Consider the following 16,397-nt stretch of genomic DNA (forward strand, 5'->3'; position numbering starts at 1 on the left):
TGTGTTCCTGGCCCTGGTCTGGGTGCTGGGGATACAGCAGTGAACAAGGCAGAAAAGCCCCTGCCCTTGTGAGGCTGACACTCCAGGTAAATACGTGAATTACAGCGCCATCCCAAGGGGATGTGTGCTGCGGGGAAAATTAAAGCAGAAAAAAAGGACAGGGGCTGCGGGGAAAGGATCTGAGACTTTAATAGGAGGTGGCATCTTAGCAAAGACAAGAGGCAGAAGGAGTGAAAATATCTGGGAAAGGGTGTTCCAGACAGAGGGAACAGCCCAGGAGGACATCCTGAGGCAGGAGCATGCCCCATGTGTTTGGGGAACAGCAAGGAGGCCTGTGCAGCTGGAGGGAGGGTGGGAGGCAACAGGACCAAGCATGCAGGGCCTTGTGGGCCTCGAGAGGATTTGGGGTTTTACCCTGAGGAAGGTGGGAGTCGCAGAGGATTCTGAGCAGAGGAGGGACAGGACCTGACCTGACTCAGGTGCCCACAGGAAGAATGATGGTCAGCCCAACAAGGTGGCCCTCATACACACACACACACACACACACACACACACACACACACACAGATTTTATGTGTAAACGACTGGCCTTGTCCTCATCGTGAGCTAGTCTTTCACCAAAGGCTGGGTCTCTGTTCCACATGGCCTCCACAGGTCTGCCCAGGAGGACAGGTCCCTGGGAGTTCCCCTCCCCAGGAGGCAGGGAACCCCCACAACACCCCGATCCAGGACGTGCTTCGGCATGGCTGCTAGACATGTTTGCTTTTTGCCCTCTTCATGCTGGGGACAACAGGTGTAGCTGGGGGCACCGGAGGCACGACCCAGCCTGAGGTTTGGGAAAGGAAGGAAGCTGGGTCACCCAGAGGCCAACCTGGGAGGGGAAAGCCGAGGAGACAGGAGCTGCCCCCTCCAGGAAGGCACAGGGGTCTGTTGGCCCCGCTGACACCTTGCTCTGTTTGGATATCAAGGCTCCTGCACAAGCCCCAAGTTACTGGAAAGGGCAAGGGTGGGGTGGCAGGCCCCGTGGTCGGGCTGGGTTCAGAGCTGGTGATGGACGCACTGATAAGGGCCCTAGAGGTTGGATTTCAGCCCTGAGAGAGTTGGGCAACATCCTGTTTGGGCATACTGCTGTGGCTCTCTCTCCAGCGGCCTGGCCTGGCCCTGGTGGGAGAAGTACAGGCAGGGGAGCTGGGAGCCAATGTTAAAACAGGAATAGCCCCCCCACCCCCATCAAGAATAGGACAGACACTTGCAAGAAGAGAACCAGAACAGCGACCTGGGTCCTGCTTCACGTCCTACACAAAAAGTAACTCTAAATAGGCTGTAGACCTAAATGTAAAACCCGAGGCGATAAAACCTCTGGGAGAGAAACATACAAAGAAATCTTTGCGACCTTGGCTTAGGCAAAGATCCCTTTGCTCTATCACCAAAAGCACGCTCTGTGAAACAAAACGTTTGTAAATTGGACTCGTCAAAATGAAGATTTGTGCACTTCAGAAGACTTAAGGAAAATGAAAAGAAAACCCGCAGCCTCAGGGGGAAATATGTGCAGATCGTACCTCTGGTGAGGGGCTTGTATCCAGAGTATATAAAGAGTTCTCAAACCCAACACTAAGATTTAGTGTTCATTCGTGTTTAAGACTCTAACCAAGGCAGAAATAGAAAGGAACTTCTAAACTTTGATGTGGCACCTACAAAAAGGAAAGAGAGAAGGAAAAGAAAGAAAGAAGGAAAGAAAGGGAGAGGAAAGAAGGAAGGAGAGAAGAATGAAAGAAAGAAAAGGAGAGAGAAAGAAAGAAAGAAAGAGAAAGAAAGAAAGAAAGAAAGAAAGAAAGAAAGAAAGAAAGAAAGAAAGAAAAAAGGAAGGAAAGAAAAAAAGGAAGGAAAGAAAAGAGGGGCGCCTTGGTGGCTCAGTCAGTTGGGCCTCTGACTTCGGCTCAGGTCATGATCTCGCAACTTATGAGTTCAGGCCCTGTGCCGGGCTCTGTGCTGACAGCTCGGGGCCTGGAGCCTGCTTCAGATTCTGTGCCTCCCTCTCTCTCTTCTCCTCCCCTGCTCACCCTCTGTCTTTCTCTGTCTCAAAGGTAGATGGACATTAAAAAAAAAAAAAAAAAAATTAAAAAAAGGAAAGAAAAGAAAGTGAGAAAAAGAAAAGGAAGGAAAAGAAAGAAAGAGAAAGAAAAAGGAAGGAAGGAAAGAAAGAAGAAAGAATGAAAGAAAAAGAGAAAGAAAAAGGAAAGAAAAGAGAAAAAAGAGAAGAGAATAAAAGAAAAAAGAAAGAAAAAAAGAAAAGAAAAAGAGAAAAGAAAAGAATAAAAGAAAAAAGAAGAGAAAAAGAAAAGAGAAAAGAAAAGGAGAAAAAAGAGAAAAGAGAAAAAAAGGGAAAAGAAAAGAAAAAAGAAGAGAAAAGAAAAGAAAGAAAAGAAAACAAAAGAAAACAAAAGAAAAGAAAAGAAAAAAGAAAAAAGAAAAGAAAAGAAAAAGGGGGAAGACCACAGCACATGTAAAACTTGGTTGTGAAATAGTGAAAGATTTCCCCTGGAGATCAGGACAAGAAAAGAATAGCTGTTGTCACCACTTCTTTCAACATCACACTAGAGCTTCCCAGGCGGGGCAACAAAGAAAGAAAAGACCAGAGAACATGTACAGATCGAAACGTAATAAATAAAATCTTCACCATTTGTGAGTGGCGCAGTTAGTAGCTGGCGGATATAATGAAATCTACTGATGAACTAATGGGGTTAAGTGAATTTAGCAAGGCTCCTGGACACAAGGTCCGTATGCAAAAATAAATTCTATTTCTCTATACCAGCAACAAGCGTTGAAAAAGAATTGTTTTAAACCTCAGTAAGAAAACCAGAGTCCCCGGGGCACCTGGGTGGCTCTACGTGTCTGACTGTTGGTTTTGGCTCAGGTCACGATCTCACAGTTCCCGGGTTCAAGGCCTGCATCGGGCTCGGCGCGGGCAGCTCGGAGCCTGCTTGCGATCCTCTCTCCCTCTCTCTCTGTCCCTCCCCTGCCTGCGCTAAAGAAAAAGAAGCCCGAGTCCCAGTTTGAAAATGAGCAAAGGATTTGAGCAGATACTTTGGCAAACAGCACATCTGGATGGCAAATACGGGTCAATCTGACGGTTTCTTAAAAAGTTAAACACACATTGACCACAGGATCCAGAAATGAAAGCATACGTGGACGTGAGTGTTCACAGCAGCATTTTTCACGACAACTAAGAGGTGGGAACGACCTGAATGTCCGTCACCAGAGGGATGGAGAAACAAAGTATGGTCCGTCCGTCTGATGGAATATTACTCATCAACGAGAAAGAACGGCCTTTTGATAACTGCGGCAACGTGGATGAGCCTCAGAAACAGACCGCATACAAAAAGCCAGGCACAAAATACTACAAAGTGTATGATTCCGTTTGTGTGGCATTTCTAGAAAAGACAAAGCCATAGGGAGAGAAAGCAGACGAGAGGCCGGGGAGGAGAGTGGAGAGAGATTGCAAGGGGGACGAGGGGACTCTGGGGTGACAGAAGTGTTCTCAGACACTGGTTTGTGGTGATGGTTGCACAACTCAGCAAAATGTACTAGAAATCATTGAACTGTATGCATACGATGGGCAAATTCTATGCTAAGGAGGGTGCCTGGGGGGCTCAGGTACTGGGCGAGTGCAGTTTTAAGTTGGGGGTCAGGCGAGGCTCTCTGCGGAGGTGATGTCTGAGCCAATACCTGAAGGAAGTGAGGAGAGAGCCATGTGGAGATCTAGGGAAGGAGGGCAGCAAGCAGGGGAAACTGCAAGTGCAAAGGCCCTGGGGTGGGAGCATGCCGGGAACAGTGGGAACAGCGAGGAAGCCACTGGGCTAGAGGGAATAGTGAGGAGGAGAGGAGGAGGGGAGGGCAGGCAGGGGAATGGGCAGAGCCTTTCGGGTCATGGGGAGGACTCTGACTTTGGCTCTCAGTGAGATGGGAGCCACAGAGGCTTCCTGACCAGGGAAGGGATGGGACCCGACTCACGTGTTCCAGGGCGCCTTGGGGGAACAGCTGTGGGGCTGAGCGTGGGAGTGGGAGGACCAGGGCAGAGGTGACTGCACTGATCCCAGTGGGAGATGATGGGGCGATCCAGGCCCAGCCCTGGAGGCAGTGGAAGGCAGGTGGATTCTGGCTAGATTTTGAAAGCAGAGCCCTCAGGGGGCGCCTGGGTGGCTCAGTCTTTTGAGCATCTGGACTCTTGACTTCAGCTCAGGTCATGATCTCACAGTCCCATGGTTTGTGAGTTCGAGCCCCACTTTGGGATTCTGTCTCCCTCTCTCTGCCCCTCCCCAGCTTGCTCTCTCTCTCTCTCAAAATAAAAAGTAGAGCCCTCCGGGTTTGCTGGTGCAGGAGAGAGGGACAGAGAGAGGGGAACAGAGACACAGACGTGGATAACTCCCAGTAACTTGAGCTGAGCATCTGGGCAGCCAGGGAAAGAAAGGGAGGCTGAGACAGAGAGAGGAAGGCACCCAGGCCGCACGCCTGGCCCCCGTGGTGGCGAAGGCTTGGCTGTGACTTGAGAGCCCAGCGAGGGGGGCACCATGTGGGGCGGAGGCCGCTCCGAGCCAGGCACCCCCACCCCCTGCGTCCCGAGTCCGATCCCAGTACCCCTCTGGCTCTTCCTTTCAGTCTTCGTTTCCAGAACTTGTCCTCCCTGGGGAATCCAGCCCATGTGCTTCTGATTCCTTTGTCCTGAACTCATATGGCATGAGCACCCCCCGAAAGCCTTATGTGGAAGAGTCTAGAGGCAGGGGGTGGCGAGGGGGGCACATTCCTCCTGGGGGGCCAGGGCCGCATCTGGCAGCGTCTCCAGGGTGTCCAGCAGCAGGGAGGCCTCCTCCCGAGCCAGGCCAGACCGGCGGCCGCCCAGCACAGACTTCCCTTGGGGCCCAGCCGGCGCCCGCCCACGGCCCCGGTTCCAGCTGCCCTGACCCCCCCAGACCTCCCACACACTTCCTCCTAGGAGCCCTGACCAGGGGATTCAGTTTTTCCCACCCTCTCCCTCCCTACCCAGCCTGCCACTCCCACGGGCCCCCTCCCTGGTTGTCCGGCTCCCCAGGCAGTCCCCCCCCAGGCAGGCAGGGCCTGCGTGTGGCCAGAGCTAGAGGGTGGGCATCTGACCCTCCCTGGCACCTCTCCCATCCTCTGGCCTCTGAGCCCCTCCTCCTCCCCACCATCTGGGCCGTCTCTGGTCCCCGCGTGCCTCCCTATGTCAGAGGCCTCGGAAGGGCCTCCCGAATTCATTTGCCCTTTGTGAGCACTGACCTGCCCGACCTTGGTCAGGCTACTGGGAGACACAGTGACCAGTGCTTAGAAGCTACTACTTATCAAGAACTTTGTAGGCATTAATAAAGCCTGTCCGCCCACCTCCCAAGGAGGAATGAGTGCTTCTGTTCTCTCTTTACAGACAAGAAGACTGGAGCATGGAGAGGGTTAACTGGTTACCCAGGGCCACACTGCCAGAAAGTAGCCAGGACCAGACCCCTGACCGCCCTGCTCTTTAGCCTCTCATGAGAATGACCGACAAGGTCCTGGCCTTCTGGAGCCCTCGATCTCAGAGGAGACAGACGGGAAATGCCAAACAAGCAAGAACATACCATTTAGTAGTGACAAGGGCGATAAAGATCCTGAGGGCTTGGGCCAGGGGTCCCCAGGACCACCCTCAGGGCGAACGATTCCCTAGGATTCCCGGAACTCAGAAAAGCAGATACAGTCACAGTTTATTACAGGGAAAGGATGCACTTAAAATCAAGGGATCAAGGTGCACAGGGCAGGATCCAGGAGAGACCAGGCACGAGCTCCCAGGTGTCCCCTCCCCGTGGAGTCACGCAGACAGCCTTTGATTCTCTGCGGCACACGCAGAGTACCGACAACCGGGGAAGCTTGCCTTGGTGTCTGGGGTTTTTCTGAGAGTCGGTCACATAGGCAGGCTGACCGCTCATATGGCTGACCTCACACTCCAATCACTCTGGAGGTCAAGCTGATGCCGCATGGTGGCCCAAGGCCATCACCATAAATCATATTGTGACCATGGACCATCTGGTATGGCTAAGGTCCTAGGTATACAGACACTCCTATCAGGCAGGACACTCCGGGGGCTGAAAGATGCCCGTCCAGGAGCAGAGCAAGGGCCAGTCCTGCACACAGCACATACAGGATTCAAGCACCCCAAACCCGCAGAGTTAACTCTAGTGAGCAGGGCTAAATGTTACGGTGGGCCAGGAATGCATCTTTAAGGATTTCATGTTGAAACTAAGGCCAGAAGGAAGGGCAGCCTTACCTGATGGAGCCTTCAGATGAGACCACAGCCCTAGCTGCCACCTGGATGGCAGTCTGGTGAGAGACCCTGGAAGAGAAGCCATGCCAATGTCTGAGGGCAGAGAATTTCAGGCAGAGGGAACAAGAAGTGCAAAGGGCCTGTGGTAGGACTGGGCTTCCAAGAATAGGAAGAAAGCCAACATGGCCAGCCCAGGGGGAGGGAAGGAGGTGAGATCAGAGTTGACCATCTGGAGCCAGGGTAGAGGGCCTCGTGGACAGGACTGCAGAAAGAGAAGAGCTTGTGAGGGTACCCCCAGTTGCAGCCTGAACAGCTGAGCTGGTGGTGGAGCCATACGCTAAGAAGGGACAGCCTCCAAGATGATCCCATGATCCCTGTCTCCTGGTGTCTGCACCCCGTGTAATCCCCTCCCCTTCACTGTGGGCAGGACCTTGTGACTCATTTGTAACAACAGAGTAAGACAAAGGTGATGGGATGTCACTTTCAAGATTAGGTCACACAAGACTGAGACTTCCCCCTTGGGAAGTCTTGGATGGCAGCTTGTGAGGGACCCTGAAGCAAAGAACCCAGAGAATCCTGACCCCATTCCTGACGCACATCTATGGTTTGCTGTTATTTTAAGCCCCCACATTTGGAGTAAAATTTGTTACACGGCAGTAAATCACTAGCCCAGCAGGTTTGGCCAGAGGTCGGGAGGGGAATCAGGAGCTATAGTGTGGGCCGTGTTGAAAAAAATTGTAACAGACATTTGCCTTGGGTGGGCCTCCCTCAATTGCAGAGCCTGAGACAAGGATCTGAGTGCAGGTACTTTATGAGAAGCGGATCCTAGAAAGCATGGGTGGAGAAGCTGGGAAGTGAGGTGGGGAGGGGCAGGCAGCAAATACAGAGACCTTGAATGTGTACATTACTTCTGCGGACACCGGGACTCAGCCCCACCCCACCCCACCCTCCAGGGACCTCTGAGAGACTGTGTAGGACATGCACCTCCATTATCCCACAAGAGGGGTGAGGGAGCTGGGGTACTGACCCGCCGAAACTGGTGGAGGTTTGGTCCCAGGATGTCAGTTCCCTCCCAGTTCCGACCTGCATCCACAGCGGCCATAGAAAGCCCTCGAGCAAAACATCATGGGTGTTTACAGGGGGGAGGGGGGGGAGCAGGAGACTAGAGTAAGGTGAGTGAGGCATACATTGATTTTTCCCTTTGCCTCAGGCTCCCGTAGGTCTCAGCACATCACTGTGACTGATCCTATCTTCACTTGAAATTTTCCTATTTTATTTTATCATGGATATTTTGCATTAATTTTGATTATTTAAAACAGGGCATTAGAACGGTATTCATCTTTTAAAATTTTTTTAATGTTTTATTTTTGAGAGAGAGAGAGAGAGAGAGCGCAGGGGAAGGGCAAAGAGAGAGGGAAACACAGAATCTGCAGCAGGCTCCAGGCTCTGAGCTGTCAGCTCGGAGCCTGACGCGGGGCCCTAACCCATTAACCATGAGAAGATGACCTGAACTAAAGTCAGACACTTAACCGACTGAGCCACCCAGGTGCCCCAGAACAGTCTTCATGTTGACTGTTTGAGTTCTTTGGCACCCCCTTAAGTTTTGCTTTCTGAGGTGAGTGCTTCACTTCTTACCGGAGGTCCAGCCCTGGGGTTCACAGAAGAACCCCATCAGCATACCCAGGAAGGGACTCAGATGTCGGCTGCCGCCTCAGAATCAGGGCAGGCTCGGTTCCATTGCGGTAACAAGCGAGCCCCAGATCCTAGGGGCTTAAAACATCAGAGATCTGGGGGTGCCTGGGTGGCTCAGTCGGTTAAGCGTGGGACTCTTGATTTCGGCTCAAGTCATGATCCCACGGTTGTGAGATCCAGCCCCACGTCGTGCTCTGTGCTGACGGCACGGAGCCTGCCTGGGATTCTCTCTCCCGCTCTGTTTTTCCCCCCACCGCGCATGTGTAATCTCTCTCTCCCACACACAAAAAAATACACTTTAAAAAACAAATCACAGATCTTACTTCCCACTCGGCCACCGCACGGCACCCTGCAGGTTGCTGTAGCAGAAGGAAAAGAAATCAGCGCGGCGCACCGGCTTGTAAAGCTTCCGCCCGGAAGTGACACGTGGCATAGCCAGCTGCTCACATTTCATTGGCCAAAGCAAGTCACATGGCCACACAAGTGGGTGGGGCAGTGGTTTCTTTCCTTGTGCGGGGTGGGAAAGCGAGAATGGTGGTGACTGGCTCCAGTGACCGTTGTAGCACCCCCGAGGGAGGCCCAGGGGGCAGCTGGGTGTCCGGGGCTAGGCGGGAAGGTCCAGGGAGGGACCGAAATGTAAAAGGGTTCCAAGTATAATTGGTATTGACTCACTGGGGGGCCTGTCCCAGATTCCTGACCCCTGGCAGGCCCATTGGGTTGGTGGGTCCAGCGGCAGCCCTGTCTTACCTTCTCTTCCTGGACTTGATTTATTTTTCAGCTGATTTCTTTATTTCGAGCGAGAGCGCGCGCATGCGCGACTTGGGGAGGGGCAAACTCGAGTTGGTGGCACCGCGCCGGCCAGTGCAGAGCCTGGCACGGGGCTTGAACCCACGAACCCATAAGATCATGACCTGAGCCAGTATCACGAGTTGGACGCTTAAGCGACTGAGCCACCAGGCGCCCCCTAGATTTTATTTGTTAAATGCGGTGAAATACCCATAGTCTAAGATTTACCACCCCAACCTTTTTTTTTTTTTTTTTTTTTTTTTGTACCACCCCCAACTATCTTTAAGTGTCCAGCTCCGTGGCATTAAGGACATTCACACTGTCGTGCAACCCACCGTCCATCCATAGAACTTGTTCATCTTCCCAAACTGAAACTCTGTCCCCATTACACGCTGACTCCCCAACCGGTCCTCCTTCTGTCTCTGTGGAGGTGACCACTCTAGGGACCTCATACAAATAGAATCATATAGTATCTGTTTTTTGTGACTGGCTCATTTCACTCAGCATATTGTGCTCAATGTTCGTCTAAGCTGTAGCCTGGGTTAGAATGTTCTTCCTTTCTTCCAAAACAAAAAAAAAAATTATTTTTTAAATGTTTTTACTTATTTTTGAGACAGAGAGAGACAGAGCATGAGCAGGGGAGGAACAGAGAGAGTGGGAGACCCAGAATCCGAAGCAGGCTCCAGACTCTGAGCTGTCAGCACAGAGCCCGACGCGGGGCTCAAACTCATGGACTGTGAGATCATGACCCGAGCCAAAGTCGGACGCTTAACCCACTGAGCCACCCAGGCGCCCCCCAAAAACTTTCAAGTGCTAAAAAACATAGACCATAAAACATCAGCTTAACCCTTTTCACATGTACCGCTCAGTCGGGTTAAGCATATCTGCGCTGTTGTGAAACCGACCTCTTCATCTTGAAAAAGGTTTTCATCCTTCTCATCTTGCAAAACTGAAATTCACTACCCACGGAACAACAGGTCCCCGTGCGCCTCTCTCCCCACCATCCTCCCACTCCCAGCAGCCACCATTCTACTTTCTGTTTCTATGAATGTGAATATACTTCCGTGACCTCATATAAGTGGAATCAGACAGTATTTGTCTTTCAGTGACTGGCTTTTTGCCTTCGGCATGATGTCGTCAAGGCTCGTATATGTCACAGCATGTGTCAGAATTTCCTTCCTTTTTAAGACTGAATACTATTCCGTTGTATGACTCTGCGTGTTATTTATCCATTTGTCCGTTGATAGAAACTTCGGTTGCTTCTCCTTTTCGGCTATCGTGAATAACGCTGCTAGGAACACGGGTGTGCAACTTGCTCTTCCTTTCGAGTCTTTTGGGTAGACATACCCAGAAGAGGGATTGCTGGGTCATGTGCTAATTCTACGTGTGATCTTTTAGCCAGACTCTTGTCCACAGCGGCTGCACCAGTTCACACTCCCAATAACAGTCCACAAGGGTTCCAACGTCTCCACATCTTGGCCAAGACTTATTATTATTTTTTTTAATAGTAGCCATTTGAGGGGCGCGAAGCGTCCACCTCTTGATTTCAGTTCAGGTCACGATCTCACAGTTCTGAGATCGAGCCCCCGCACTCAGCACAGAGCCTGCTTACGATTCTTTCTCCCTCTCCCTCTACCTCTCCCCTCTCTCTAAAATTAAAAAAAAAAAAAAAAAAAAGGGAGGGCGCCTGGGTGGCTCAGTCGGTTGAGCATCTGACTTCGGCTCAGGTCATGATCTCGCAGTTCTTGAGTTCGAGCCCCGCGTCGGGATCTGGGCTGACAGCTCAGAGCCCGGAGCCTGCTTTGGATTCTGTGTCTCCCTCTCTCTTTGCCCCTCCCCCATTCACACTCTGTCTCTCTCTCTCTCTCTCAAAAAACCCCCAAACCATTAAAAATTAAAAAAAAAAATAGTAGCCATTTGAAATACTGCAAGAGGTACGTTGCTGTGGTTTTGATGTACATTTCCCTGGTGAGTAGGGATGTCGAGCATCTTTTGGTGTGCTTGTTGGTCATTGGGGGATTTTTAGCGACTCTGTTTCAAAGAAACCTCACGACGTGGGGGCCAGTCTCCTTGCCAATGCCACGGCTGCCTGGCCCCGTGGGCAACTGAGCAGCCTGCGGCGTCCCCAGGACTGACTCCTTGGGCTGGGCAGAAGCTGGGGGAGAGAAGCAGGTGCCGCTGAACTGCGCCACTGAACTTGGTCACTGGGCACAAGACCGGGGGCCAGGGAGATCCCCTGTGACACCCTTGCCCCCAGACACGGGGGGCCAACCTGAAATGTTCTCAGACAAGTCCCTCCTCGGGCCACTCAGGAGAAAATGATGCTGTCTGTCCAGAGGGGCCCTCTCTTCCTGGCTCCCAGTAGCAGCACAGAGGACACTTTTGGCCCAGGGGGCTTCCCACCTGCACACAGAACCCAGGCGAGCCACCCTTTCCTAACCTCCTACACCAGGGAGCTGCCTGGCAGCTCAGAAACATCGTCCATGCCTCTCTCCGTGGGCCGCAGATGGTTCCTTCGATCAACTTGCTTCTCCTTTCCTTCCTTTTAATTCTTAAATGAATTTCTTTTGAAAGTAACCTTTCTGCCCTAGCCACGAAAGGAAAGCCGAGCCACGTCCAGAAGTAGAAAGCGGCAGAAAGAAAGAGCTACATCGGTAGGGGTGGAGGCGGGTGATAGTAAATCTGGTTAAGGCTGCTGCCTGTGGAAGGTTCAGGGCTAAGACTAGGATGGGGACAGGGAGGCACCCAGGGGCAAAAGTTAGGGGGTCGCTGGCTCTCAGGGTTAGTTCCTGCACTCCTAGGAACCTGAGAGCCATGGCCTCGCCCTCTAGTTCAGCGGTGGAGCAAAGGGACCGCTCTTTCTGTTGAAAGAGAGAAAGAAGGAGGGAGGGGAAAGAGAGAGAGAGAGAGAGAGAAAGGAAGAAGGGAGAAAATGGCAAAAAGGAAAACGTATAAATGAAAACGAAAGAGATCACCGGGATGTTTAAAGTTGTGAAAGATACAGCCGCAATAAACACGACTTTGACATTCATCCATGAAACCGTTGCTGAACAGGTGCTGTTGAAGGGGCGGGGGACACAGCCCTGGCTGTAGCAGGTGCACAGGAAGGAGGAGGGACAGTAAACAGTGGAAACAAGCGGAGGGTCCGGGTCCCCCAAGGGCTCAGCAGAGTCCATTGGAAACGAGGGGACAGGAGAGAAGCCATGTGGGGTTGACGGCGCTCTTCTAACTGATCAGCTGCCATGCCTTGCTGGGTATTAAGTATGTTGAATATCACCTCTGACTTCATTGCTCGCTGTGCACAATCTCACCCCATTACCTCTCCAGCCTTATCGCCCCTCCCCTCCCCCCCCCTCACTCATTGAGCTTCAGCCACACCGGCCTCCTTGCCCTTCCACCCCAGGCCTGCTCCTGCCTCAGGGTCTTTGCACAGTCTGTCCCCTCTGCCTGGATCCCTCTTCCTCAGATAGCTTCACCGCCCCTCCTTCCTCACTTCCTTCAGGTCCTTCCCCAAATGTCACCTTCTTGGTGAGGCCTTCCCCAACTGCCCTATTTAGTTTGGGCAACCCCCAGCACGACCCTCCGTTGTCAGCCTGCTTGATTTTCTCGTCCTTAACGACCTCCACAGCCTTCTCTGGGACAGTCTTCTCTGGGACAGGATGTCAGCCCCACAGGGCAGAGGTGTGGACTGACTTCTTCACACCCGCACCTCTGGTGCCTGTCAAGCAGTGTTTCCCGAGTGAATGTATGACTGTCAGGTCTGTAAGAGGAGGAGGGTTGTGACTGCTTCCTCTCAAGGCAGTGGAAAGGTGAACCGAGGCGGTGGGGAAGGGGGGTGCTGGGAGTCACGAAGGAGAGGCTGCGACAGGAAAGATTCCCCGGGGGGGGGGGGGGACACTGCCCCAGACCACTCAGGATTTTTTTTACGTTCAAGTAAGGCTGCCACGACATAAAATTAACCACTGAAGAGTGAATCCAATGGTGCTGAGCACATTCACGATCTTGTGCAACCACCACCTGGGTCCACGTCGTAACAACGATCAGAACTTCCTTTTCTGTGACTGAGTAACATTCCATCATGTGGCTGCACCACGCTTTGGTGATTCCTTCCCCCGTCGATGGGCCCTTGGGTTGTTTCCCCCTCAATTTGTTGGAGTCCCTGGCTTCGGTTCTCTCGGGCACGTACCTAAGAGCGGAATTGCTGGGTGTCAGGGCAACTCTGCCTAACGTCAGGAGGGGCCAAACAGTTCTCCAGTGTGGTGAAGGGAGACCCCAATCTGACAGGGGAAACTGAGGCATGGGGAGACGTTGATGTGGGCGGTCAGCCTGAACCCTCTTCCTCTCCCGCCCTGCCCCACCTGGGGGGACCCCCGTGGCTGGCGCCCTGGAGACGGAACCCACCCTCCCTGGGCATGGTCAGCCCGCGGCCCCCCACCCCCCGAAGCCCTTGCGGAATGGGGAAAAAGCTGAGAGCCGGGAGGAAGAGGTGGGCAAGCCCCTGACTGTCGCCCAGCGCTCCCAGCTCTCGCTGCAGGGCTTCCTGTTGGTGGCTTCCAGCTTCTACCCACACCACCCACTGCCAGCCCCACTGCTCTCAGCACTGCTTCCCAGCCCCCTGCACCGTCTCTAACTGCTTCTCATGAAAGCCTTTAAACATTTAAAAAAAATTTAACGTTTATTTAGTTTTGAGAGACAGAGACAGAGCACAAGCAGGGGAGGGGCAGAGAGAGAGAGAGGGGGATGCAGAACTCGAAGCAGGCTCCAGGCTCCGAGCCAGCCGTCAGCACAGAGCCCGACGCGGGTCTCAAACTTACAAACCGCGAGATCGTGACCTGAGCCGAAGTCGACGCTCAACCGATGGAGCCAGCCAGGCGCCCCAAAGCCTTTAAAGATTTTTAAATTTCCAAAGAAAAAACATTTACAAGGCCTCAGGTTCCCAGAATCGATGACAGATCATTGTCGTGGCCATCAGTCTACTCATGACCCACTTTAATTTACTTTATGCATTAATTTTTTTAATTCCATAAGGCACACCTAGGGGCCCCCCCGCCGTGAGCTGGGACGTGACCCTGCTCCCTCCCTCCACCACCCTGAGTTCTGTGTCTTATTCTCTCCCCATTTGCTTTTTTATTTTTATTTATTTTAAATGTTTTATTTATTTTGAGAGCGAGAGAGCGAGCAGGGAGGGGCAGAGAGAGAGAATCCCAAGCAGGCTCTGCACTTAGTGTGGAGTCCGTTTGCTTTCTTTTAAAGTGTTCTTATGATGGGGCACCTGGGTGGCTCAGTCGGTTAAAGTGTTCTTATGTATGTTTATATGCCGAGCCCTTACCTTGTTTCATTTCCTGTGTGTGAGCTTTTTGACGAAGGTGGCTTTCACGGGGGGGCTTTGGGCACTGCTTTTTTCCTCAGGCTCCTACCACAATCACATCGTGCACTTTTCAGTATATCCCGATTTGATTCGTCAGTTATACCGCAGGAGAGCTGGAAAAAAATCCTGCTATGAGAGTCATACTCTCCATCGACTGAGCCAGCCAGGTGCCCCTCAATTTTTTTTTTTTAATTAAGAAAGGAGCATGTTGGGGCGCCTGGGTGGCTGAGTCCGTTAAACGACCAACTCTTGATTTCAGCTCGGGTTATGATCTCACGGTTTGGGAGTTTCAGCCCAGCATCAGGCTCCGCACTGAGAGGGAGAGTGAGGAGACCACTTGGGATTCTCTGTCTCTCCCTTTCTCTCTGCCCTTCCCCTGCTCGCATGTATGTGCGCTCTCTCTCTCTCTCTCTCTCTCTCTCTCTCTCTCTCTCAAAATAAATAGGGGCGCCTGGGTGGCTCAGTCGGTTGGGCGTCCGACTTCAGCTCAGGTCATGATGTCAGTCAGTGGGTTCGAGCCCCGCCTCGGGCTCTGTGCTGACAGCTCAGAGCCTGGAGCCTGCTTCGGATTCTGTGTCTCCCTCTCTCTCTGCCCCTCCCCCCCTCACGCTCTCTTTCTCAAAAATAAATAAACATTAAAAAAAAATTTTATAATAAATAAATAAATAAGCAAGCTTTAAAAAGAAAGAAGGAAAGGGGCGTGTTGCTAAGAGCCAGCCCCTCTCGTGGCCCGCCCTTGCTTCTCTCACTGGCTGTATGAAACTCCAATCCCTTTAGACGGTTGCTGAACCCACTAAGCTTCCATCAAAGTCTTAATGGCCGGGGTGTGAAGGTGCTGCTTTAAAGAATCATTGACTTCTCGGGCTTTAAGCAGCTTGTCTCTCACGTCCCCCTCACTTCCCTAAACCTTGGCGACTGCTGGGAAGGCGTGAAACTGGGGACGCTTTGGGGTTCAGCTGTGCCCCCGAGAAGCTCCCTGGGTTCCAGGGCCACCTCCTGCCTGGCTAGCTCGGCAGCTGCTTATAAACCGGCTATTTATAGCTCCACCCCCCCCCCAGCCACGTCACGGCCCCCCACCCAGGCCACCAGTGAAGTCAGACCGATGGGGAAGGGGAAATGGGTTACGAGCTGGAGTCTGTTTGCGGCTTATGGGTGCCCGTGCCATTTCCTGGGGGCCTTTGTTTCCTAGAAGAGCCAAGAACACTGAAGTGACAGCTACACCCACTTGCCTTACCCCAGTGGGTCTTGGGGTGGAAGAGGTGGGAGAACGGGGCGCTGGGGACAGCGGGCACAAACGCGTGCCTTCTTCCTGGGCCTGGAACGCATGCGTGCCCGCCCCTTGCAGGCGTCCCAGCCTCTTGTCGCCCTGGGCTGTGGCCGTGGGCAACTCCACCGCGTCTCTCTCTGCGTACCCCCATCCAAGCGGACAAACTGCCCCCCCAAGACCGCCCACAGCCTCAGCCCCAGGAGACAGAGGCCCAGGGAGTCTCGGGGGCCCAGGCCAGGGAGGCACACGTGCAGTGGTGGCCTTCACTCCCACTCCGCCCCAGGGCTGAGGCCCCAAATAGCTTGGCGTCTATATTTAGAAGTTTGCTCAGCAGTGCCAGGGAACTATAAATATGGCCCAACTTAGCGCTGCCTCCTAACTCCCCAGGCTGGGCTGGGCCGGACTCTGCACCGGGAGCCCCTCGGCAGGTGGATGCTGGGGGTCCCGGCCCGGGCGAATCCAGGTGTCCAGCCTGCAGGAGGAGACAAAGGGCCCGTTGTCGGGCCTGCCCTGGTCTGGGGGGTCAGGATCGGCCAGTGGCCTCCCACTTTCTTCCCTGGCTTCCTGGCTCCGGGACAGCTGTCTGGCCTCACAATAGCTGTGCCGCCCTCCCGGAGCCAGCAGCTGGGCTCATCCGCATGGGGGCTGGCCCGGCCCCTTCCTCTGCCATTGTCTCCCAGGCAGGGGGCTTCCTGTTAGCCCCCCTCCACCCAGAGACCCCATCTGACCCCCTACCTCAGCACGAGCTTGAGCTTGCGTGGGTGCTGGGCATAGGCAGGTAGCACAAGAAACCAGGAGGCAGGACACTGGGGACGCTTGTCTCCCTCCCCACCGCAGCGAAGAGAAGGGGGAGCATCCTAACAGCCACAGCCGTTGTTCACGGAGCGTCCACTCCCAGCTACGCCCCTGCGATTATGACCCTCTCTTTTATGACCCTCACCTGCGCTTGGGCCAGGTTCCGACCGTTTCACAGACGAGGA

This window comes from Lynx canadensis, chromosome A2, assembly GCF_007474595.2.
Source record: "Lynx canadensis isolate LIC74 chromosome A2, mLynCan4.pri.v2, whole genome shotgun sequence".
NCBI classification, from domain to species: domain Eukaryota; kingdom Metazoa; phylum Chordata; class Mammalia; order Carnivora; family Felidae; genus Lynx; species Lynx canadensis.